Source organism: Camelus dromedarius, chromosome 12, assembly GCF_036321535.1.
Source record: "Camelus dromedarius isolate mCamDro1 chromosome 12, mCamDro1.pat, whole genome shotgun sequence".
NCBI classification, from domain to species: Eukaryota; Metazoa; Chordata; class Mammalia; order Artiodactyla; family Camelidae; genus Camelus; species Camelus dromedarius.
In genome coordinates, this window is record NC_087447.1 from 59816815 (window position 1) to 59841872 (window position 25058).

At 40.8% G+C, this 25058-nt stretch overlaps 1 long non-coding RNA gene across 14 annotated transcripts in view; it reads left to right on the top strand.

The window, feature by feature from the left end:
• The window catches only part of LOC105098005 (uncharacterized), a 230439-nt gene that overhangs the window by 96966 nt on the left and 108415 nt on the right, over window positions 1–25058 (top strand). For 3 of the 14 annotated variants that reach the window (XR_010383451.1, XR_010383452.1, XR_010383450.1), the window contains exon 5: window positions 7972–8102. The exons of 5 other annotated variants lie outside the window; for them this stretch is intronic. This is a non-coding gene — a long non-coding RNA (uncharacterized LOC105098005). Of the gene's footprint in view, window positions 1–4473; window positions 4499–7971; window positions 8103–8611; window positions 17547–18061; window positions 23938–25058 lie in introns of those variants that run through there. 6 more of the 14 variants (XR_010383448.1, XR_004139342.2, XR_010383449.1 and 3 more) reach the window with 5 other exon arrangements.

Consider the following 25058-nt stretch of genomic DNA (forward strand, 5'->3'; position numbering starts at 1 on the left):
CCACTCTCCTATTTTGTGGCTTTTTCCCTCCTGCACTTCCAGCCACCAAGGGTTAAAGTCTGGTGGAGGAGGGCACATGGAAGCCAGACTTCTGCTTCTATCTTCTGGGCTAGTGTGGTATGGCTGCTCCTCACTGAAGGAAGTGGGAAATTGAGTAGTTAGTTTTTACAGCCTCCACCATAGAAACAGGCAAGAGATTAAGATTAGATGAGTCAGTCTCTTATAGCATAAGCACAAAGAGAGAAAGCCACTCGAGGTTTTATAACATATGGCAAAGTGGTGTCTGACAGAAGAGCCCTTCTGGTGGAGGAAACCGGACATCTTGAAAGGGGACAAAGCCAAATTATGTAAAATATCCAGTGTCAAAACTGAGAGTTAGAACTTTGGGAAAGTTTGGTGTCTGACTGTAATATGTTCATCAAAATTTGTCAGAATTAGATTCCACATATCTCAACTAAAAGTAAGAACTGGGCAGGGAGTTAACCGTGGGCTGATGTGCACAGAAATTAGGAGGTTCCTTAAGCCTGGCGCTCACCTTCAGAGCTTGCTGGTGCCCTGCCTTCAACTCTATTCTCAATTCACATGTGGTTCCCGTCAAGTCTCTCTGCTCTTGAATACACCCAGTCTCTTCATTTTAATGGTGACTTCAAAATCAGTCAGGGTATGAGTGAGCAGCTGAAGCCCCTGAGTTCGGCCTCTTCTGTTGCTCTAATTTAACTCCCAAAAGAAGAAGAGCTGATGCTATCATGAAATGACAATAGAGTTTCTTGATCATGTACACAAATATTGGATTCAAATGGAAGTGGATTTGACCCCCTTCCCAGTGAATTGTTACCCAAGTGGTTTTGAGTAAAAAAATTTACCTTCCCTGAATCTTACATTCTGACAGGTGACACCACACTTGTAAAGTATCTCCTGCATGGCGCAATACAAATTGAGTGTTGAGTGTATTGGCTGGTATACAGTAACAGGTTTAATACATTTTAGCCGTAAGTGTTATCGTTAGATGATGCTTATGAACAACTAAGAAGGGTCTTGTTAGAGATTTTCTCTCAGCATAATTTTAATCATTCATTCAGTCATTTTTTCAGCGTCTTCTACTGTGCTAGAAAATTTGGGACTTACTAAGGATATGGGCCTAACAATGTAACACAAGTGTTAATTTATATAATATATACGGTGACCCCAAAGTAATTTTCCCTCTACACAAAAAGGAGCTGAAAATAAGATCAGTGAGCTTCCTTGTCCAAAACTAAAAGATCAAAGGTAGGATTAGGTTTCTCAATTCTAAATTCCCTACTTTTCCTTGAGAAGTTTCCGAAGTGGTTGTGCCTCAGAATTCCCTGGGAAGCTTTTTTTTTTTTCTTTTTTCTTTTTAAGTAGAGATGCCTGAGGCTGACTCACACAGTTTTCTGATTCAGTGACTTTGGGAACTTCCACTGTACCTTCACCATCCAATAGGGTGGCCACTAGCCCCATGTGACTATATACATTGAAATGAACATTTTAAAATCAAATACAATTTAAATTCAGTTCCTCAGTCACCCTCTCTACATCTGAAGAGCTCAATAGCTACATATAACAAGTGGTTACTGTATTGTACCACACAGATTATAGAATATTACCATCATCACAGGAAGTCCTACTGGACAGCATTGCTCGTCTGTCTCATTCTGTTCCCTAGACTCTCATAGTCAGCCTAACTGGGTATAAAGGAAGAATTTTTGCTACCAGAGGCTTATGCAGAGGGTGGGGTTGCTCCTCGAGAATCTGGCAATAAGATGCTCCTCTGAGAAAGAACCTGTAGAATCAATGCCAGCTTGATCCTGTCACAGAAATGAAAGAGCTGGTGGTAGTGGTTCAGCAGCCAATGGACTTAGCTACGAATTGCTTGATTATAATAACATATTAATGATGGACCTTTAGAATGGTGTTAATCAGTTGCTAAAGATTAGAAAAAGAGAACCTCACAGAGGTTAGCTTTGGACCATGACCATTTAAGAACTTCACCAAGTCAAGACCTTCTTTATTATGAGACTCCTGCAGCAGGTCAGTTTATTATGTCATACAGTTATACCTTGTAATCCATGTAATTCCTCACACTTTTAATTCCATATATTAAAATGATCAATAACTGGCATCATTAGTATCTGTCTTCTTGTGAGTCTGCCAGAGAAAGACAATATGATGGAATTTCTACCTCAAATATTTAATTCTCATTGATCACCATATCCTGTTAAAAATTAGAGCATTGGAATTCTGTTCTTTTTTCCATTTTATTCACTTGTGTGTAGAAGCTTGTCACTGAGAAATGGATCTGTCCCCCTGTGCTGAGCCTGCAAGGCTGAGGTCCAGACCTTGAGGCACAGCAAGTTAAACACACCCAGCAAAGTGATGGTAAAACTGTGATGAGGCCTCTGGGTACCCTCTTTGCCCCAGACAACAATGACTCACATTGGTGGGGTCCCTGAATATGTCAGCAAAACTAGCCCCTGTATATGTTAGCAAAACTGATCAGCAGACTACAAAAGAATTTCTACTTGTAATATCTCACTTATTTTCATCACACTGTTACAAAGATATTTTAGTGTAATTTGCTATAAGAGAATTTGAGGTTCAGGGAAGTATAAAGATTTGACCAAAGTCATGAAATTAGTTGAAGAGCATAAGCGAACACTCTGTCTTTCTAAATCCTTGCTAAGCACTTTTCCCATTCTTTCTTTCTCATTCTGTCAGAACTGAACAACCACCTACGACCATGTCACATTAGAATTCTGTAGCCTCTGAAATCTGTTCTGGAAATTAACTTTTAATTGATTTATCAAGTTCATTTAATCATCACAGTGCAGCTTTGTTTATTATTTCTCTGATGACTAAATGCAGTAGAATTCTCTGATGTGTCTATGGTTTAATTGCGTTGAGGCTCATTAAGTAGAGCATTTGTCATTGTTTTATGCAGCCTAGTTGGAAAATCATCATTTGGAAATTAGACTGCAGGCTAGGAGAGTGTTAGAAATGCACTATCATTAATGTTTTCTTGGAGGAAATAACAGACCATTTTAAGTTGTGTGTCAATGGATCCTTGTTATCCAGGACCAATGTTAAAATTGTATTCCTGTCACACACAGATAGATACCGCTAATATATATTTATTGGATGGATACATGCACTCTCTCTCTTTAAACCTAGAATTTTCAACTGATCACATCCCAAGCCAAGAATCACTTCTAATGATATATGAAGCTCATGACTCCAAAATCTATACCTCTCCTTGGGTTCCTGAGTCTCATATTCTGTTTCAAATCTCTAGCTGTATGTTTTATGTGAATATCCTTTCTATACCTTAAAATCTGCCTAGTTGAATCAGACATCATTCATGGTCTCCCTCTACAAACCTGCTTCCCTTTATTCCCAGCTGTCTTTCCAGTATCTTCTCAGTAAGCCAAACTAGATATTGTTGGAGTCATCTTTACTTTCCTTATCTCACGGCATAAAATCTTTCCCCCTAAGTATCCCACCTACTCTAGCTCTGAAATGTCTCTTTCATTCATCACATCTTTATACCACTTCTGTCAAACACAGACAGTGCTTGCTATATGCAAATATTAACACATCTAATCCTCATAAGACGCCCAGGAAGGTAGGTGATAGCATTACCCTCATTTTTCAAATGAAGAAACTGAAGTCGAGTTTAAGTAGCTCCCTGGGAATCACATAACTATTGAACCCTGGAGAAAAGTTTCAAACCCAGGCAGTGTGGTCCTTGAAGCCATGCTCTTGCTGACTGACAGCGCTGTGTGGCACCTGCACCTGCCCGTCCCAGAGCTGCTCACACCATCGGGTCCTACAGTCTCCCAACTGGTCTTTCTGCATCCAGACTCTCCTCTCCCGAACTGCTTGAAAACGGTGAGGGGATGGGGGCAAGAGAAAAGTTCTTTTGACCTTATTATTTTCTCTTCCTCTCACTTAAAACCTGCAAAAATTTTCATCACCCTCCTCTCCTTCCCATGCTCACAATTCCCCCAGTTTATAAATTTCCTCCATAAAATGATCCCAGCCTCCTTATTGTCACTTTCCTATAAGTAGCCTTTATGTCGGTCTTACCATTGGGCTCTGTCCTGCCTCAGTGCCCACAGGGGTGCTGTGCCCTGCTTTTCGAACGCCTTTATCCACATCATGCCACATGCTCAGGAGTCCTGCCAGTTCTTCAAAGTCAAGTTTATCTTTTAAAACTCTCTTTCGGAATCTCTTGATTCCTAAATGAAGTTATCTCATCACCTCTCTGTCTCTTTGTCTTTCTCCCTCTCCTTTGTGTGTCCTCTTGGTACCTCTTTTAGAGGATTTAACTCATTCTGGGAGGTGAGGGAAGGTGGGGCACATAAAACTGGAAAAAACAATTCCAAGTACAATGTGGAAGAAGTTTGGAACATCAACGTTAGGTATGTCACCTACTTCAAACTCTTTATTTTACAGATAAGGACCTTAAAAATGTATGAGAGACCGGACTTGTTCTGCATTGATAAACCCGCTGACTCTGATTACAGGATATTTAATCAGTATTGCAAATAAGCCTCATCTATACATAGTAATAGAAAACTTGGAAAGATATCTGTGGAAACATGCAAAGAGAAAGATTAATAAAATGTTACATATGTTCGATTCTATTTATAGGATATCACGTGCATATATGTGCATGTATGTTTGGGTGTGTGCCTGAGAGAGACAGGCAGACAGAGATACGTGTGTGTGCAGAGGGATGCCCGTCAAAAAGCTAACAATGATTATGTTTAGATGATGACATTTTTTCTATGTAATTTTGGTATCATTTAAAATATTTACAACGATAATGCATTATTTTTTATTAGCAGTAAAAACGCAAAAGGGCTAAATTGGTATTTAGAAAAGAAAAGGAAATGACTTCCTCTAAATATTTGCTTGGGAAGTACAACAAAATTTCTCCTAGAGAATCCCTGTCACTTTATTTCCTTTTTAAGGTTTTCATTTTATGGTATTTTCAGGAAGGACTTAATAGCCAAGTAGTATATATAGAACTGAGCAGTTTTTCTGCTTCTTTAAAATTTGACTTTAGCTAAATTGATGAAGTTGCTTTAGTTGCTTTGCTCACAGTTTAAAAAGAAAGGACGCCATTTCCCAGCAAAACATCTTTTATTCCTGGGGTGTTCTTTGATCGTCTTAGCCAAGAGGGTTGAAAATCTCCTACGTGTTTCTTTTAACTAGTTGTGTGACATTTTTACAAACAATTTAAGATTACTGGCAAAAGGGACATTAATGGACTGAAGGGTCACACTTTAAATGAGGCCCATTGAAAGGTCACTCCCGACTTAGGGGGCCTTCCTGTAGCCTTTAACAGCAGTCCTGATTGCCTCACTAATCACAGGCCACTCAATCCCTGACTGCTCCTCATTACATACTTGAACAAAATGTTTTAACATTTTGAGAGCAAGAGGCTTTTTTTTTTTCATAAGTGCGTTCTTTGATTGTTTGTCCTGGTTCGCTCAGACAGCACACATCCTTCTGCCTGGTCTCAGCACCTGTCCCGCCCGCTTTACCTGGCGTGTGCCAGTCTGCTTACCGCAACTCCGTGTAACTTTAATTTGGGCAGCATCTGCTATTGTACATCGCTGCAGCCCTGCCACGTGGTGCGGAGCGCATGCGCCCTGGAACCAAACAGGCCTGGGCTTGTGCCTCGGTCCTACTCATTGCCAAGTGGCCTCGGATGAGACGGTTTACTTCTTTGAACTGCAATTTCTTCATGTGAAAATGAGCGAAATTCTAAATCCTGGTTGTCGTTTGGTAAATCAGCGAATGTATTTATAAAGTTCTTAGCAGTGACTGGCAGATTGTAGATTCTCTATAATGTGTGGCTATTAAGAATCAAACTAAAACCTCTCTGGCTTCTCCCCTAAGTGATGCCACACGCCGCTCTATAGTCTTTTCCATAGTATAATTAATCATTTGGATTTTAAAAGGGTCTTATTTTACAAAGGACCTCTGCCTGCACAAAGTTACTGCAATAATCCTATGAGGTAGATATGCGAAATATCCCCATTTAACAGCTAAAAATATGGAGGCCTTAGGAAGAGGGGAGGTTAGTAATAGACCACAGGTGTTCAGAAATGAAGACAAATTTTCTTAATAGCATACCCACACTGCCTCCCTGCTTTTAACAGGTAATTTACAATGATGGCCACAAGTCTTGAGTGAGGTTAGCCAGACAAGCGCAAGTACTCACATAGATTTAAAAAAATATATAAACTTGAGTCCCTACTATATGTCAAGCTACTTGGAATTTTCACAAACATCATATTTTGTAATCTGTGTTGCAACTCTCTGGGGTAGGAGTCATCTCCACCTTACAGATAAGGTCAATTAACTTGCCTGCGGTCAGGTTCAGCTTGAATAAGGGATGCATAAGTTCTGGGGCTTTAATGTACAGCATAATGACTAGAGTTAATACTGTATCTTATGCTTGGAATTTGCTGAGAGAGTTGATCTTAAGCGTTCTCACTGCACACACACAAAATCATAACTCTGTGAGGTGATGGATATGTTAATTAGCTTGATTGTGGTGATCATTTCACAGTGTTTACATATAGCAGAACACTACATCATATACCTTAAATATATGCAAGTCTCACTTGTCAAGTATACCTCTGGAAAGCTGGGCAAAAAAGTGTAATTTAAAAATTAGAAAATCTAATTGCGTATTAAATATTGCAACTTTGATACATGGGATTCTTCTAACTTTTGGAAGTAAAGCATTTTCATCATTTCTGAGAGTAGAAAACTAAGCAAATCAAGAAAGTGCCAAACTAAGCAGCAATACGAATGGTCTACAAATGCTCAACAATACGAGTGACAGAAGCCAGACACAAATAACATAAATTGTATTATTCAATTTCATAAGTTACAGGAAGAGGCAGAAACAGTCTTGAACGTGAGAAGTCAGGAGAGTGTTAATGTTGCGAGGGAGGCAGAGACAGAAGGGAAGCATGAGGGGGGCTTCTAGTGTGTTAATAAATAAATTTAAAAATGAAAAAAAAATCTGTGTGTTCAGCCTACACTTCTGATATGTACTCTCTTATGTATTTATTATAAGTGAATGTTATTTTTTATAAATAAATGCATAAGTAAATAGGTAAAAACTTCTAGAAACCCATGTTCTTGATACCACACAAGGCTGACACTCATTGGCTATTAGTTTCTTCAAACCTGGTCAGATGTGTTTTAGTTTAAGGCCTCCCTTGGGTTGGCCTTTGAAACAGCTCCACCCTAGGGATCAAGTAAGGATGGACTCATTTGGGTGAGGGGACTGATAAGAAAGAAGATTCTCAAACACTTACAAGGAATATGAACAAAAATGTGCTTTCTGTGGGGGCTCTGGGTTCCAGGAGTTGTTGGTGGGGAAGGGAATTGAGTGGTGAAGAGGAACCCAAGGATGCAGTCAGTGACTACCAGAAGGGCTGGGTTAGAGAGCAGACTTGGCTGATCCCAGGCCCAGGCTAGTAAAAGTCAAAGGAACAGCATCGAAGAGAGTGAGGGCTCAAGCTTTGGACAGACTGGTTTTGAATCTTAGCTGTGATATCAGGAAAAATTCCTCAAGTTCAATGAGCCTCATTTGCATCTTTTCTAAAATTACATCTTTTCTGAAATACTAGCATTATGGTGTTGGAGGAATGACATGAGATAATTATATAAAGTTCACAGCACAGTATCTGGCAGGTAGTGAATGCTGATTCTGCCCCTCCTCCCATCTCCACATCTTGGCTTTTGAAATAAAGATTGCATGTAAATATTCGGAATCAAAAGGGAAGGGTTTTCCAGGCAGCAGGAAGTGCGGGGAGGGAGTGAGATGCAGCCTGTGTGCAGAAGACAGATGAGGAATAAAGATTTAGTTTGGGGTCGGGCTGTCGTGGTATCAAGTGGTGAAGTTCAGACTTTGTGTTTCAGGCCTTGGTGAGCTGTTAGCAGAGCTGCAGTTAATGGATGCACTCGAGACAGATTAAGACTGGGAAACACCTGAAGATGGAGAGACCCTCGAGGACAGAGATACTTCACTCTAAGAATGAGATTGGATCTCGGTGAGGATTTACTGAAAAGCGAAACATATAATCATTCCCCAAGCTTCCTTGACTTTATGGACCTATAATCCCACTCGAGGGACCTCATCCAAAAATCTGGTATCAGTAGGGTTGAATTCTCCCTCTTTAAACCAGACTGATTGGGTGCCAACCCCAGCCTAGTTGTCATGGTTTCCCAGCTCTGTTTGGGTTAAAATTATTCTGTTCAAAAGGTAAAAATTCTGCTGACAGTGAACTGTGGCAGCAGGGGTTGGGTGGGACGGACGACCTGACGCACAGCCCTTGTTGTCCCCAGACACTGCTTCTGGGACAGATTGTCTGGGTTACGCTCTCTGTGAAGATACGCAGCTTACTTTCTGGGGGAAAACGAGAGTTTGGCCACAGAGATCAGAAGGAAGTGCAGTCTTCTGCTTTGGCCACAGAAAGAGGCTTAAGAGTTGGAAACATTTGGGGGAAAGAAAGGTAGTGTTTTGGCAGTGAGTAATACACTTTTTATTTTGTTTTCCCAGTGAGTTGGCTCCCATGAACTTTTCTGCTCTGATCTGGATCTGTGTCCTTGATGCTGTGCTCTCAAAGCACACTTTACCCTGTGGGTGAACAGCTAACAAATGCTTCCTTGGGGGCGGGGTGAGCTGAGGCTGGCATCCATCCTGGGTAGCTGGGCATTGTTCCCCGTCCCTCGCACCTGCTCAGCCAAGGCCATTAACTCAGTGTGCCGGCCTCTGCTGAAAGCAGCCTGGGTTAGTAAATCAATGTGCCAACGAAAGAATCGTGTATTCTAGAGGACACAGCCAGCTGTTCGACACCACACAGGAACCCTTTTCAATTTGGGGACAGCCATCCTCTTAACAAGGACGTTCTAAGTGCAGTCTTGTCATCCGCTGAAGATGTGAAGAAGCCTGATGTTAGACATGTTTCTTTTCTCTGCTTCTACTGGAAATCAGGTGCCAGAAATGAGTTAGGAAAAAGAAAATAGCAAAGAAGAAGAGAAATGCCCTGACTGTGTCATTGATGGAGTTACAATCGGGGCTTTCTGTTGGCACCACATCATGTTTAAGAAGATGTCCAAACACACTCTTCCTCCCGATGCCTCAGTCTCTGCCCTGCCTACCACCTCTAGTTACGGCAGGAAGACCTCAGAAGTGTCACTGATTTATCCTCTCCTGTCTTCTCCCTTTAGAATATCATTCATGCCAGTCTTTTTCTCTCTGTGCTCTGCCAACAATGTGGATCAGGTCTCAATAATTCATACCTAGTCTGTGACAGTATTCTTCTGGCTGGCTTCTCTACCTCCTGGCTGTACATCTTGGCTCAATTCATCTTCCTTAAATGCCAATTTCATCATGACGTTTCTTAATTTAAGCACCTTTAATAGTTTTCTGTTTCCTAAAAGTCCACTGCTTGGCTTTCAAGCCTCTCCGTGTTAATTGGCCTCATCTCAAGTTTGCATCTTCTACTGTTCTCTAATACATCTCTCCTATTTATGTGGATTCTCCGTCGATCCATTCTTAAAGAATGTATGGGGCACCCTTGCACACCTGCACACTGCATCACAGGATCTGCCACAAAAGAAAAGTTCAGTTAATACCTGTTGCATAAATGAATCTATGAATCGAAGAACCTCCCCTTTCCCACCTTCTCCATGGAATGGCCTGTACCCATCCCTATCCAGACCCAGCAGTCCTTCCACATCTAGGTCATGTCCAAGTTCCTCACGGAAGCGCTCTCCTACCACCCTCGTCATTCGGCTTCAGTTTCTCCAGGTTTTTATGGCACCTGTTGTCTTTGCTGCATCATAACCTGTTTCATTAGTCCTCAGTTTCCCTTTTAATTCTGTTTTATCGTTTAGATACTCTGATCTTTCAAAAGAAAGCTCAAGTTTTGTGAAGAAAAATGATCTGCCTTGGGCTATCTTGCAACCTTAACATAAATGCATGATTAGTCAGGGCTAGGAGATAATTTTGGATCGTTCAGTGTGTCTACCCAGTCACAACCTCTTCTACTAGAATATTCTTTGACTACAGCTTTGGCTGAGTGAACACTGGCTACACCTTGAATCTCTGTCTGGGAAACAGCTGATTAAGCCAGGGTGAACACTTGACTGAAAGTGTAGCCATCTAAACTTCTGCAAAAAGATAAGCTGTAGCTTAAATTCAGTTCATAGTTATTGATGAACTGAATTAGTTAAAAGCAGAAAAGAAAGAAGCAAATTTGATGCGTACACAATTATTGCATCACATTAGTGGTGGACCTTCTGGTCAACACTCTTGCCCTCTTCTGGGATCTCCAGCCCAGCTTCCGGGCACCCAGTGATATCACAGGGCTTACACTTCGTTCTTGGAGTGCCACCATATCCTGACACACCCCCTCCCTTTGCTCTCAGTTTGGTAACTCTCCTGCAAATAAAAGTGTCTTGATCAGCCTGCTTTGGGAAGTGGCAGAGATTCACCTCCCAACCTGGCCCTCTGCCATGGTTCTTCAGCTCTTTGCTCCTTGACTCAGTCACTCTCACTACTTTTATCAGGCTTTTCTTTTCTTTTGCCATGGGACCTTACTCTGGAATCAGAACTGAGTGAAGCCGAGGTCCCAAAGCAGCAATAAATTACACACATTTTTTTAAGCCATGAAACTGTGTGAACCCACAATTTCTCATGTCGGCATCAAAATATTACAAAAGCCAAACAAAATGTTTCCCAAAAGACTCCCATGGAATAATTTGAGCCAAAATTGAAAATGTTTTTTGTCTACAACTGCCAAAATGGGACATCAGAGTATGAAATCTTGTATAAACAAGGATCCGAATGCACAATCGTGTTTCATGGGTTTGATCCTCTGACCATATCATTGTTTTCTGGTATTAAAAATGCAATGCTTGACAGTAATAACAATCTCGTATGTTTGAATTGTGCTTTGAAGATGTTTTCACATCCATCTTAGGAGTTGTTGAGGACATGGACTCAAAAGCTCTATTCCCTGGTCCATTGTTTATAGCTGTGTACTTGAGCAAGGTTTCCCTATCTTCTCTCTGTTTCTCAGTTTCTCCATTTTAAAAATGGGAATAAATAAGCACCTACCTCATACGGTTAATGAAAGAGTTAAGTCAATAAAATGTAAGGGACTTAAAATAGGGCTTATGCACGATAAGTCTTAGTTCTCCTAGGAAGAAGGGGAGGAATGACTCTATTCGGTCCTCACAATCATTCTGGAAGTTGGCCGGGCAAGGATTATTATGGATACTTTATTTTTTAGGAAATCAAGACCCAGAGAGAACCAATGACTTGTTAAGGGTAGTTGTATAAAACAGATCTAAATTCAGGCTTTTTAAATTTCAAGTCCAAAGATGTTTGATGATAGAAACTTCTGGGACTCTCTATACACTCTACCCTCATTCTCAAGGAATAAAATGCCTCTGACATACAGAGACGTTCTCTCAAGCAGCTGTCAGTACCTCTCCCAGCCCCCAGTGGCTAAACCAGAGTTGGACATGTAATCACAGTTCAGTCAGAATTCTTTTGCTAGGAATTTGGAGTCTAGAAAGAGAGTAAGGGTGAAAATAAGAATAAAACTGAGAGAGAAATAGTAAGAGACCCACTGTGGCTGGAACTCAACCCTGTGAACTTGGGAACTACTGCTAACCATGTTCCTGCAATATCACCACACTCCACCAGGGGGCTATAAAAGATGAGTTATTTGCCAAGTTTTCCTGTCTTATTTCCAGCCCTTCTTGGGAGCTGGCTATATTCCTTTGGGGGAAGGGACGTGTTCTGTGCGACAAAATGTAGCCAAGGCAACGAAATGTTGACTAGTGGTTAAGAGCACAGACTCTGGACTGGGCTGTTTGGATTCAGATCTTACCTCTACCACTTACTAGCTATGTGACCTCGGTTAAAAGCTCTGAAGTTGGTTTCCTCATCTGTAAAATGGGGATGAAAATATTACCTAGTTTATCAGTGCTATCATGGGGAGGAAATGAGATACTGTAGTGCTTTCAGAGTAGTGCCTGGCACTGTAAATGCTCAGTAACTCCTAGCTGTTACTCTGCTTATAATACATTCCCCTTTGGGGCTCACGCCATGTCAAAATGGTCAGCAGCTAAAGTGGCTGAGGACATCATCATCTTTCAAGCAATCCAAGTCGAAAATCAGAGTCATGTGCACTCTTTCTCCCTAGTTTTCATAAGTCTAATCAGTCACTAAATTCTGCTGATAGTAACATTGTGAAACTGTCCTCCATATACCCTCATTTCATCCCATTTGGCTCATTAAATTGCTGATGTGTCTTTTCACGCTGGCTCCAAAGCGGATGACTATAGGCACAGAACAGCGCTGTCCAATGGGGCTGATCTGCCGTATAGAAGTAACTAGCGATCATTGTAGGTAGGAAATGCGCTCTCCTGCTCCCCACAGTCTCCACATAGAAAACAGCGTTCGAGTGATCTGGTCCCTACTCAGCATTCAGTTTTCATTTTCCTATGCATGCTTGACGTCACTTATACTCTAGCTTCACCGGACTGATAGTTCCTTAAATCTATGTAATTCTTCCATATCTTGATAACTTGTTCCCTCTGGAATCTTTCCTGTCTGTAATGATCCTATTCACTCCCCAAGGCTCAATCAAGAATTTTGTTCTCCAAGAAGTCTTTCAGTCCTAGGCTGACTGGTGATCCTTCCTCTGTGCACCCACCTCTCATAAAAACCTCATCGTGTCCTTTCTTAATTCTGTTGATACAGTGGTTACTTCCACACACCTCTCTCTAGCATTAAGCTATACCATAAACTTAGTAAGACGGCTGAGTCATCCTCTCCTTCAGGAAGTCTTCCCTCTTGTAGTTTATCTCCCTTCATTCGCTCTCCCATACGACCCCATGCATAGTTATAGCACAGATACTTTTGTGTGTGTTCTGGACATCTGTTAACATGTCCATTTCTCTAAATTATAAGCTTCTAAGGGAAGAAACTGTATTTTCACCTTTGTAAGCCTATAATTTGTAAACTTATAGCTCAATACTTGGCACATAGTTACCTCTCTCTGTTTGCTGATTTAACTGAACTTGAGGGGCGAGATTCTCTTTGGCCAACTTTGCTGCCTCTTACCCAGCTACAGTGAACCTTCGTAAGGTCCTTAGAGCAGTGGTCCCCAACATCCCCTAGTAAGCAGTATCAGTGTGACCTGACACATTACTGGGGAGAGATGTCAATTCTCAACCCTCATGCCAGACCTACTGAAACAGAAACCCTGGGGGTGAGGCATAGCAGTCAGTGTTTTGACAAGTCCTCCAGGTGTTCTGGATGCCCACCCGAGTTTGAGAGCTTCTGCTGTAGTGTTTGTAACAGCTGCCACAAACGTTATTCCCATATATGACTTTGCCTGAGTCCAGCCCCAAGGTCAGAACTGCTTTTTCAGAAGGCTGCTCTGTGGGAAGTCTGCATCACATCCCTCAGCATGGGGTTGATTATATGTCATCCAACTGTTTCCTATTTCTTTATGCACTCAGGGCCTCATTTTCTTGACTTGTCACAAGCTAAGAGTAATGGTCCCCATCTGAATGTCAAATATCATAAAAAATTCTTTCAATCAGGAAGTGGCCTTTATTGCAGATAATATTGAAATAATCATTCAACAAATATCTATTATATACCAACAATGTGATGGAGTCTAAAATGACAGGTAAGTTGACAGACAAATCAACACATAGACAACGTAAATTTCAATAGTATTAAAGAATTAAAGTAAGAAGCTAGTAGAGGTCATGTGGTTGATTTTTAACTCCATTCTACCCTAAATGCTTTTTCTTGAGGCAGTAATGGAAATAACTGTAACCCCGTTCCCAGGCCAAAGTTTGAGGAATTGCTATGTGAACAATTCAAACCCATGTGGTACACAGGAAGTCAGCTACCTGCTCTAGGAAGGGCTTATCTGCTAGTTAGATGGCAGTCCAGGAAGACACACTCCCTTTCTGTCTCTGGGCCCTGGCACTGGATGTAAAACCAGGCACTGCTGAAGCCATCTTGCTACTTATCTCAGGACAAAATCCTCGGAGAGGAAGATGAAACCTGAGAGAACCAGAGTCACAATCCTGGTACCATACAGAACTCTGGACATTTTGTTAGTTAAGACCATGCATTTCCTTCTAGTGTAAGCCAAGTGGAGTTGGCAACTTCCAGGATTTGCATCTGACTGCATCTTGATGGATAAAGGGATAAAGAACTATGGCAGGAGAGGGGGGCTATCATATGGAAAGATGCTTAAGGATCTCATTGGCTTGACTTGTGTCCCACACCCACTCGACTGGCCTAGGAATGAGATTACAGTCATTTCAATTAGTGCCTCAAAACCAAGCATTTAGGGTAGAAAGGGGTTAAAATCAGATCAAGAAAAAGGCCAGCCGGGAGAGGGAAAAAGTGTGAAAGGCTGAGACCTAAGGTGACGTTTCTCATATGCCAGCTTCAGTAATATCTAAAGTGACAATCATTCAGAAAGAAAAATAAACCAAACAAACAGTCCCTAGCACATGCCATTTTTTTTTTTTTTTTTTTTGCTGGCTTTTATATTCTCACTGGTAGGCCGCAAAACTTGCAGTCATTAGACGGGTAGATGTCACCTCTTGGGTAATGTGAACCGACAAGTTGCGGAAAGGCTACAACTGAGGGATTTGATATTTTTATAATCCCAAAACAAATCACAAAAGAGCTGTGGCGAGGTAACATTGGACAGTTTGAACTGTGTTACTTTCCACTGAGCAAAGAGAAGGCCTTGTGCACGTGTCGTCTTCAGGTCAAATGCTAGTTCTCGGGAAAGAAACCATAACCCAGACATGTTGAACAACACAGTGATTTGAAGTGAAAATGCTTTCCCACGAGGCATTTGGTGTGTTACGTTTGAATGGCTATCCACGTCCGTTTTCAGGAGTATGGGCTCATTCCGTTACTTAAGGTCAACAACCAGTTGGGAAACTGTCCCTGTTGAGTCTTGGAGAGAACCCCTTTTCTTTCTCTACTCTCTATTTTGTGTCATGCAAACAATTTCCCTGAAATTTCAGTTCTCACCACAGTCCTGTGGGGGCATTATTTCCATTTTGTGGTTGATGAGACTGAGGAGGTGAAGAAACTGGCCCAAGGTTCCAGTTTAGGTAACCGTCTCACACATGGCATTGCTGCTCAGTGGATGCTCAGGGATGAGAATGTTGATTTGTCTGACTCCAAAGTATGTCCAATAGAGGTCCAGCCAATCTTGCCTATCTTCGGTGTCTTTAGTCTACTTAGAGCTAATATGTAGGCATATGTAGAGCCCACATAATTCTCACCCAAACTGGGAGACTTTGAGAGTGGAAGTGGATGCCATCAAAGATTTGCTGAGACAATGGGCATAAATTGGGCCTGTCCTGAGGAAAACCAGGGGGTGCCATCCTAGTTACAGGTCTACTTGAGAAAAGAGCATAGACTCAGGAATGAAAGTCTTGGGATTCAATCCACTTTTAACAGCTTGGTTTCCTCATCTCTAACATGGTTATAATCAAATCTTTAAATGAGATGTTTGTAGATCACTCAGCATCATCAGAGCTCATTATAACAGATGCTCAAAGAACCCAAGAGCTTTTTGCTGTCCCCCTTTCCTGTTATATACTATTTTCTCAGTCTGATGTTTGTATAAGTATTCACATCCCTATTTAAATGCCCCCAGGATGCAAGGTGCAAATATTATAAAGTCAGATTGCCCACTCCTAGCAGAGGTAGGGAACCTTATTATCATTCAATGTATACTTTGTGATTTGATTATTGGGGAAGTAAATGGCATGTGAAGTTTGATAATAGCTATCTTCCTATTTTTGAAAAATGAAGTGTGTCTAGCCTTTCTTATAAACAAACAGATTCTTTCCTACTTCTTTTTCTACATATTTCTGGCATTCATATAGGGGTACTTCTCTACCTTTTTACATCCTTAGTGTCATATTTAATGGTGTCCCATCCATCTCCTTACAGTGCTAAGGTCAATGGGAAAAAAAAATAAAAGGAGAATAATATTCAGTAATCCTTACACTGCCCAAAATGTTCTTTTACACAGATTTCCAATAGACTGTATCACAATCACCCAGCTCCTGTAACAAACACAGAATCTTTGAGTTCCACCCCTAGAGAATCTGGTTCCATACTTGTATGGGTTAGTGCACATAGACCTGACTTCTTTCCTTCTTTTCTAAAAAAAAAAAAATTCTTTTTTAATACCACCAGCTAATTCTGACAGGATTGTAAGTCACTTTTTTACAGCCTCCTTGGGGCTCTTCTAAACTGACCACGCAAGTAGCTCCATCAGTAAAGAAGCATGTATGAGGCACCTATGATATGGTAGGCGGTGGGTGTAGAGGGAAGGTACAGTTGTGAATGAGGCAGATTCTGACTTCCTGGCCATTAAAGACAGTAGGTTCTTTAAAGCCTTAATTTTCAGAGAGTTCCGATCCTGGGAGAAATACTAACCGTAGGATAGACTTTTGCGATTCATAAGGGATGAATTGAGAGATTTTCACAAATTTCCAAAGTCACGAAGAGAGAATAAGAAGCCATAGTGAGGCGGCCTCATTCATTAGCTAAATATCGGAGAACTTCACGTGTATCCGGGAGTAGTTGAAATCAAGACTGTCAAATCTGTGAATGAAAAGTTTCTATTACACACTTGATACAGTAAGAGTTTGTCATTGCCTCATTTCTCTATTATCTGTTCTCTAAGTGCCATATAACCTCACTCAAGGCATGGATATCTTTAGAAATGCAATTTCCCCATCAGTTTGTGTAATTATTTGATTAATTTATCTGTATCACTGTACTAGGTCCGTAAGGGTGGTACCTGCATATGTTTTCTGTTCACCATTGCATCCTTAGTGCTGAGCACCATGCCTCACACACAGTAGATAATCAGAAACCATTTGTTGAAAGGATGAGTGAATGAAAGAGTGGGATTCTTGTCTTAGCCATCATGCTAAAACATTCACATTCTGAAGTATTTTAGAGTACTTCCAGGTAGTCCTTTTGGGAAACTTTAGGTCTCTTGTGATAAATCTAGCATTACCAAATCATTTCTGAACATCTACAGAGCTGGTTTTGTGTTTTGTTAAATAAAGATTTTCAGTGGAAGTAAATATTCATAATTTAAGAGTGGTTTTTATTTCAAGAAAGAGTCAAAGGTCATGCTTGACAAAATATTTGAAAAAATGAAAATATTTGTAGATCAATTTTGGTCTGAATTCTTGGGTCAATAGTCAGTTATTGCCAAAATTCTTTTTAGAGAAGCTATATATTTTATTTCCCCACCTTCAGCTGGGACCTGTTTAATTGTCTTTTGCCTAACATTGAGTGTTCTCATTTAAATACGTTGGCTTAGTGGGTGAGAAATGATCATTTATCATTGTAATGTACAATTCTTCTATTTTTCATAAAATTCAGCATTTTCCTATTTGTCATTTGTATTTCTTTTAATGTTTTAAAGTAACCAAGTATTTTGATTTTTCTCCTTTGGGATCTTTTCCTTGCAGCTCTGCTTAGAAAGTCTGTTTTTTTATCCCAAGCTTAAATAATCATTTTTCTTCTTTTTTTAAAATTTCAGTAAATTAATTAATTAATTTTACATTTAACACTTCAGTTGTACTTAAATATAGAGTATTCTTTGGTATTTTCATAATTCTTTAATTTCAGGGTTGTTTTTTTTTTTTAAATGGAGGGACTGGGGATTGAACCCAGGACCTCGTGCATGCTAGGCATTGAGCTATACCCTCTGCCTTAATTTCGGTTTTTACTTGCTCTGTCTGTATGTGGTCTATGTACATGTGTCTGCGGCACCTTCCTTCTTTATTTAACCTTGTGATGTGAAGTTGCTGCTTTGGAGAAAGGGCTTTTCTCTCTCATTTTTCATCTCTTTCCTCTGGCAGGGGAGTTATTTATTTCTAATTTCTTTTATCCTGTTTCCGATAGGTCTTAAGTTCCTAAATCTGCTTCCACAGTATGGGAGTGACTTTGAAAGGGAAGCTGAGGACAAGAGCAAGCTTGGCTTGAATCTCGTGTATGAGTGTTTATCACAGATGAAGAGGTCATTTTCTCCGGTGGAGCTATCTGACGTGGAGAAGAGACCTCAGTCACCCCTTGGCTGTAGACTGGCAGTGTTGCCTGCTAGACTGTGGGATAAGGTCTTTGGTTTTGATATATTGAAGTGAAAAGAAGAAGTAATTTACTTATATCACCTAATTTTTAGATATAGAGAAACCCAAGCTTAAAAGGACAAACAAGGTAACATATCTGACAATGCTTAGCGCAATGCCTGACACGTAAAAAAGGGTAAGAGATGCTAGTTCGCCTTTTCTATACCAAACATGAAAGCAAAAATATCTTCTTTTTTTTTTGAGATCCTATAACATAAACTCAAGAACATTGGCCTTAGAATCATATTGCCTTGTGAATAATTTCTGCTCAGTACTCACTAGCAGTGTAATGTCAGGTAAATTACATAATCTCTCTGTACCTGGTTTCCTAAATCAAAAACGAGAATCCAATTTTGTAGCACTTTGGATTATGCGTGGCAGCATAAAAAGAAAACCCCAAATTATAGTGGTTTATTTCTTTCTTCTGTGAAAGAATTACAGAGGGAGACCATTCAGGGAATGTACAGTGTCTTCTAGTATCAGGAACCAAGTTATTTCTATTCTGCATCTTTAGCAAGGGATTTCCTTCCTTAAAGTCACATTAGAACCCAAGGCAGCTGCCAAAGCTCCAGTCATTTTGTGTACATTCCATGCATCGAGAACCTGAAATCAAATTTGGGCTGTCCTTCTAAGTACAAAGGAGAGAATTGCTAAGGTGTGTAGGTATCTAATGGTAACTCTTTTTCAGGGTTTGTGGGATAATTAAACAAAATGATGCATATAAGATGTCAAGGACCATACCTGGCACATAGCAGTTGAGCATCTATGTAGTACTTACTAGTGACCAATATTACAAAGCAAATTGGTCACAGTGTCAAGACCTGTATCTAAGTTCCCAGCTCTTCCCTATTGTTCATTTTTCATGTATTAATTATATATTAGTGAGTAAATGATGTTAGGGTACTTAGGGGCTTCCACCAGCTACTGATGTGTGGGCTTTTAATGGGGTGAACCTCTGCCTGGTCCTCTCTTTCAAGGCCTGGAGGTTTGCAGATTCAGAAACCTAATTTTGTTAACATAATGATAACAGATGTGTCTCTTAGAACAGACTCACAGTAAACAAGCCTACATAGACTAATTTAAAGTTACTAGCATGTTGATTTATTAACGTACACTGAGAAATATAATTTCCATAGGAAAGGACTCTGTAATCTTCGGCCCATGTATTCATTCCCTGTGGTCATCCAAGCCGACACTAAATTTTTCCCCACCTCCCAAAGAAAATCAGATGACCTTCAACTGGAAAGCGGTACCCTGTAGCTAGGTCTCCTCTGTTGTGCCATGCTGGTCACACTGATGACTCTCTACATCTCCTTTCCCTTATATTTATTTCCCATCTATCATTTACAGTCCCCATTTCCCCTCAAAAATCTATTAAATTCACTCCTAAGTCAGTTATTGCCAAACTTTGCTGATTATTTGGTGCTGAATCCTATACCTAAATCCAGGCTCAGGACTTCAATCTTAATCTTACTCAATCTTAATCTTAATTTATACTTCATAATGAACTTCTAGGGACTTCCAGCTTAGTAGCGCAGGAATCCAGATATTTAAAATTTACCCTGGATGATTCTGCTGGACGACTCTCTGTGACCCGCCCTGCTCTAGGGAGTTACTGGTCCAGTCTACAACTTCCAACATCCTAATATAGTCAGTGCACTGACGTGAGGCTAGGAGCGGTGGGGTACGGAGAGCAAAGAGCTCTCTGAGAGGACGTTTTACCCTGCTGTCTTCTCCCATCACCCTTTAATCCCCACGAAATTCTGAAGGATCTTTTCCCTCCTGGCCTTGAGAATTAATGTTATAATGAGCTACTGTTACTCATTTTGTCTTCAAGGAAGTGACAATCTATCAGTACTCACCAGATTTGCTCAGTGGTTTAAGATGGGGAAAATGACTTACAAGCTAATTGAGGAGGAGAAGCTTTGGTGGGGAAGAGGAAGATTGGATAGATTAGTTAAGGACCCAGGATGACAGTGTTGTATAAGGTCAGCCTTGACTGGAGGGTAGGGTTTTGACAAGTGACAAATGAGAAATAGCAGTCCAGGCTAAGGGAACACCATGCACCTGGACACAGAGGCCTGACATTGTGGCTTGGTCTCTTTTGGGCTTAGACCAGAAGTCCGCTCTGTTCTTTCCCTTGACTTGACTGTAAGGTGGTTCCCCTGAGCCTGGGTGGGCTCCATGTGGGTGCCAGGTGTCGCCTGTGTTGAAAGGTTGGTTTCTAGAACTTTGAGAGCCTGGTTCAAAGCTGCATCTTGCAAACTAGGAAAGAAATAACAACACATAGGAAACTGGCTTGGCTCTAAGCCCTGTGGGAGGTGAAAGCTGGAGGTGAATGGTTTCATTGTCTCTTAGTCTTCAGAGACCGCGGATTGTGTCGATATATACGTTCTGATTCGTTGCCAAGACAGCCATAAAGAACTAAAAGGACCTCAGAGGCTGTTGTAAGTATTTCAGCTTCTATTCTCAGTCATATGGAAAGATTCTGGAAGGCTATGAGCAAAGGAGTGTCATGACATATAGTGAAAGGAATCTCTCTGGCTTTTGTGCTGGAAAAATTGGGGGTGGGGGAGGGGAAGAAGCAGAGGTGGAAGCAGAGGCCTGTTAGAAGGAGGCTACTGCTGAAGTCCAGACGAGAGAGGATGGTGTTTTGAACCAGGTGGAAGTAGACTGGTGTGAAGGGCTCTGATTCTGTACATATTTTGAATGTAGACCAACTGACAGTGATTAAGGTATGAAACAGGAAGGAAGGAAAGAACGGAGCTGAGGGTGCAGTTTTGGCTGAGCAATTAGAACAGAGTTGACAGCAGATTGAGCAGAAACATTTTAGCATTTTAATATCGACTATAACAGCTAATGGCTAATCATTTTATAATTCTTTATGACGACAAAGGCATTCGTATATACATGATTACATTAGTTTATTATCAGCGCAATCTTGGGATGGGCTTGGTGCTATTATTATCCTTATTTATAGAAAGTAAAACTCTGGCTCAGGGAAATTAAATTTCTTGGCCTCAGATCGCACAGTTAGTTGGTGACGAGACTCGAATTTTATCCCAGTTCTGCTGGACCCAAATTGGTCACGGTCTGTCTGTTTGCCTTTTAATTTAATAAGCACTGTTTATCCAGTGCTTATTCGGACTAGAGTACCTCTGCTTTCACACTGTTTTCTCACACTCTAACCTACGGAGCCAAAGCAGCTGACGGCTAACGCCATTCTGGCCCGAAGCAGACACAGCGGGGGGGGACGGTGAGAGGAAAACTTAACTCCACGACTGTGCTTCCCTAAGACACGGGCACACTTAGCCATGCCTACCTGCGATCTGGAAGCGCAACTTCTTTTGCAAATTGCTGAGATACAGCAGGAGTGCAGTGAAAAGGAGGAGGCAATGGGGTGTCACGAAGGTAGCCCTTACCCCAAGACCAAAAGTTAGAAGACCTAGTTTAAGTTTTAGCATTTTAGCCTATTAGCTGTCTGATTGTGTTCCTGTCAAAACTGATAAAAATCTTATTTAGGATGGGGGGTAGGGTATAGCTCAAGTGGTAGAGTGCATGCTTAGCATGCACAAGGTCCTGGGTTCAATCCTCAGCACCTCCATTAAGTAAATAAATATATGAACCTAATTACCCCTCCCAAATAAAAACTAAAACAAATAAAATTTAAAAAAATAGAACTACATTAAAAATCTTCCTTAGGATGGATTTATTATTATTAAAATTAATAATAATAATTAACAACTCATAAATGGCATTGATGATAAACATTATTTTGCTTTAGGCACCATTAATCCTACAGAATCTTACTAACAAGACTTCTGTGACTGTTAGTCAACAGTGTTACTAAACAGAGCTGAGGACTCCTTAAGTCCATTGCTCTTTGTAGAAAACTTGCCATACTTAGAACTCTGAAACACTTGGACCAACCCTCTATTTCTTCCATTTGCAAGAATTCTGGATACAATTCATGAACCCTTGATTTATTGAAACCTCTAAAATAAGAATGTTAGGTAAAAACTTGCTAAGCTTTATCCTTTCCCTCTTCTTCCTCTCTGACCATTTTTTGTCCAGAAATGATTTGTCACTTTGGTCAAGGGCAGACACACGGCAAGGTGAACTTACATTGCGTTGTTTGCCTGGTTCAGACAGGTGTATGTTTCCCTGAATGTCTCTCTTCATGATTTGCATGTCCTTCCTGAGCAGCAGTGTCAGCAAAACCGACTTAAAATAAATTAATCAAAGTGGTCCTGGCGGGGCAAGAAGGGGTATAATGGAATAACCTTGAAAGAAGACCGTTTACCCTTAGTGTAAAGATACCATCCCATGTAGGCTAGCCTATCTGTTGGCAGAATGGATTTTTAGCATATTGTCCACAGATGGATGATGCTAGCCATGACTGCAATCCCTTGGCCAGGGCTTCTGAGCCAGAAGTGTGTCAGACTCATTTCTGAAGAATGCTGAGGGAAACACTGCCACATACCATGTCTCACTCCTTTGCTGCTAGTGTTTTCCAAGTTAGCAACTGCATAAGCATATGATATTCTCAGTTAAGAACAGTGAGAAATCATCTGGGACCATCCTAAATTATTCTCTCTAGGAAAGAAGCTGGAAGGTAGAAAGATTTTCAAGGCCGATTCCAATATTCTAAAATCATTTGAATCTGAGTGCCTTTCTGACCCTGGCCTGCCAGCTGCTCTGTTCTGCTTCTCCAGAACCGCATCCACATATGATTTCGCCGTCGACTGTCAGCATGGTAAGCAGGAGAGAGGCTGCAGCAAGAGGGCAAATTCGATGTGAATGTCTCTACGGGCTTCTCTGTCACTGCAAGCTGATGCAACTATGTGATGAGCAAGGAGAGGATCCAGACCACAGAGAATCAGCGTGCTGGGGCAGAAAGCCCCTGGAATGGGAGCTAGGAAGTGAGCTCTAGTCTAATGCAGAAGGGCTTTTGTATGGATTAAATGGCATGATGTATGTTCCACGCCCAGTGACAGTCACATAGCAGATGCTCAATCTTACCCTTTCTTGGTCCTCGTTCACAAACTAATTGTGGCATTGGGCAAATCAGCCACACACTGCAACCACATCCCTAGTGGAAGGATTGCTGATAATGCAAAGAGTGCACATTTAGACACCAGGTTGCCAAGCACTATGCTGGGTGTTTAACATAAATAATTTCATTTCATCCTCATAACAACACTCATATTAGATATTATCGTCGTGGGACAAATGAGACATCCAAGGCTCTGAGAATTTTAATAATTTGCCCCAGGTCATGCAGATTTTAAATTGACAGAGTTGGGTTTGTGGACTCCAGTATCAAGGCCAAAGAGAGAAGTAGAAATAATGCTTCTCAAATTTTTCTTCATGGATTAACAACAGGAACGTATGAAATGGTTTCAAAACTTCTATTTTATCTTTAAAAGTCATATCTAAAAACATATTTTAAAAAGTTTCTTTTGTATAGCACAGGGAACTATGTTCAATGTCTTATAATAACCTTTAACGGAAAAAAATATGAAAACAAATATATGTATGTACATGCATGACTGGGACATTGTGCTGTATACCAGAGATTGACACATTGTAATTGACTGTACTTTAATTAAAAAAAATCATATGAATTTATTTTCATTCCAGTCACACAATGTCTGATTGTTTTATTATAAAATGAATGCCTTATAGTTGTGTTTGTTTTTTAGTGCCTCATATCCCCTTTATGTGTTAGTTCCTAGATATGTGCACATCCAGAGATGTGATAATAGTACACTTTAGTGGGTGATCTCTATGTTTCCTTCTAATTTTAATAATATGCAGGTTTAACTAATTGCATTAGTTATTAGGAAGTTAGGATTATATAAACAGTGTTTAAATCAGTGTTACTTGGAAATGTAATGCTGTCTTAATGCAAGGACAATTGGTTTAAGTGTTGTTAATGGGGCAGTCTCCCTAGACTGTTGCAAGGGACCAGCTATTAGAGTTGACTGACTCCCTTCTCCTGAGTAAGTGTATCTCATAGAGTCAACTGCCATAATTCTAAGCAGCCCATCGGAGATGTGTGGGCGGCCTTGAACAGGGGGAATGTGGCATTCTCCAGCTCCCAAAGACCACAGCGCCTTTCAGATGACCCTCTCCTACAGCTCTAACCCATACAGTAAATCCCTAGTTAGTTGTCTAGCTCTGCTCATCCTTTGTAAATAGTTCCTTCATTAACACCTTTTCAATTACCTTTTGGCATTAGCCACCTGTTACTTTCTGTGATCCTAGTTTTTTCTCTTTCCGAGCTCTCCCCTTACTGTCCACTACTTGCTGGACATGTTGATTACAGTTTCACAGTCATCTCAGCTCCAAATCAGGACTCATCACAAACCTGCTCCTCCCGATGTGTTGTCTGACCTGGTGATATCCGCTGTCTCCGTTAATAACCCCGGCAGACACCCGGGTGTCATCCTAGCCCTCTCCAGCTCTCTCCACCCAGCCAGTCACTAATTTATATCAGTTCTCCCTCATAGGGTTCCTAAATTCACCACTTCTTCACCATCTGCACAGTTCTGCTCTCATTATTTGTCAAGTAGATTGCCTCCTAATGCATCCATCTGCCCCTAGCTTGCCTTCCCCATTTCTTTTCCATTGTTTCTCTTCTCACCATCATATATTATTTTAAAAACCTGTTCATGCCAATCTGCTCTATAAAACTTTCAGTAGCCTTTTATCACCTTAAAAATAAAGTCTAAACTCCTCAACAAAACATGTAAGCCCACCTTTCCTTT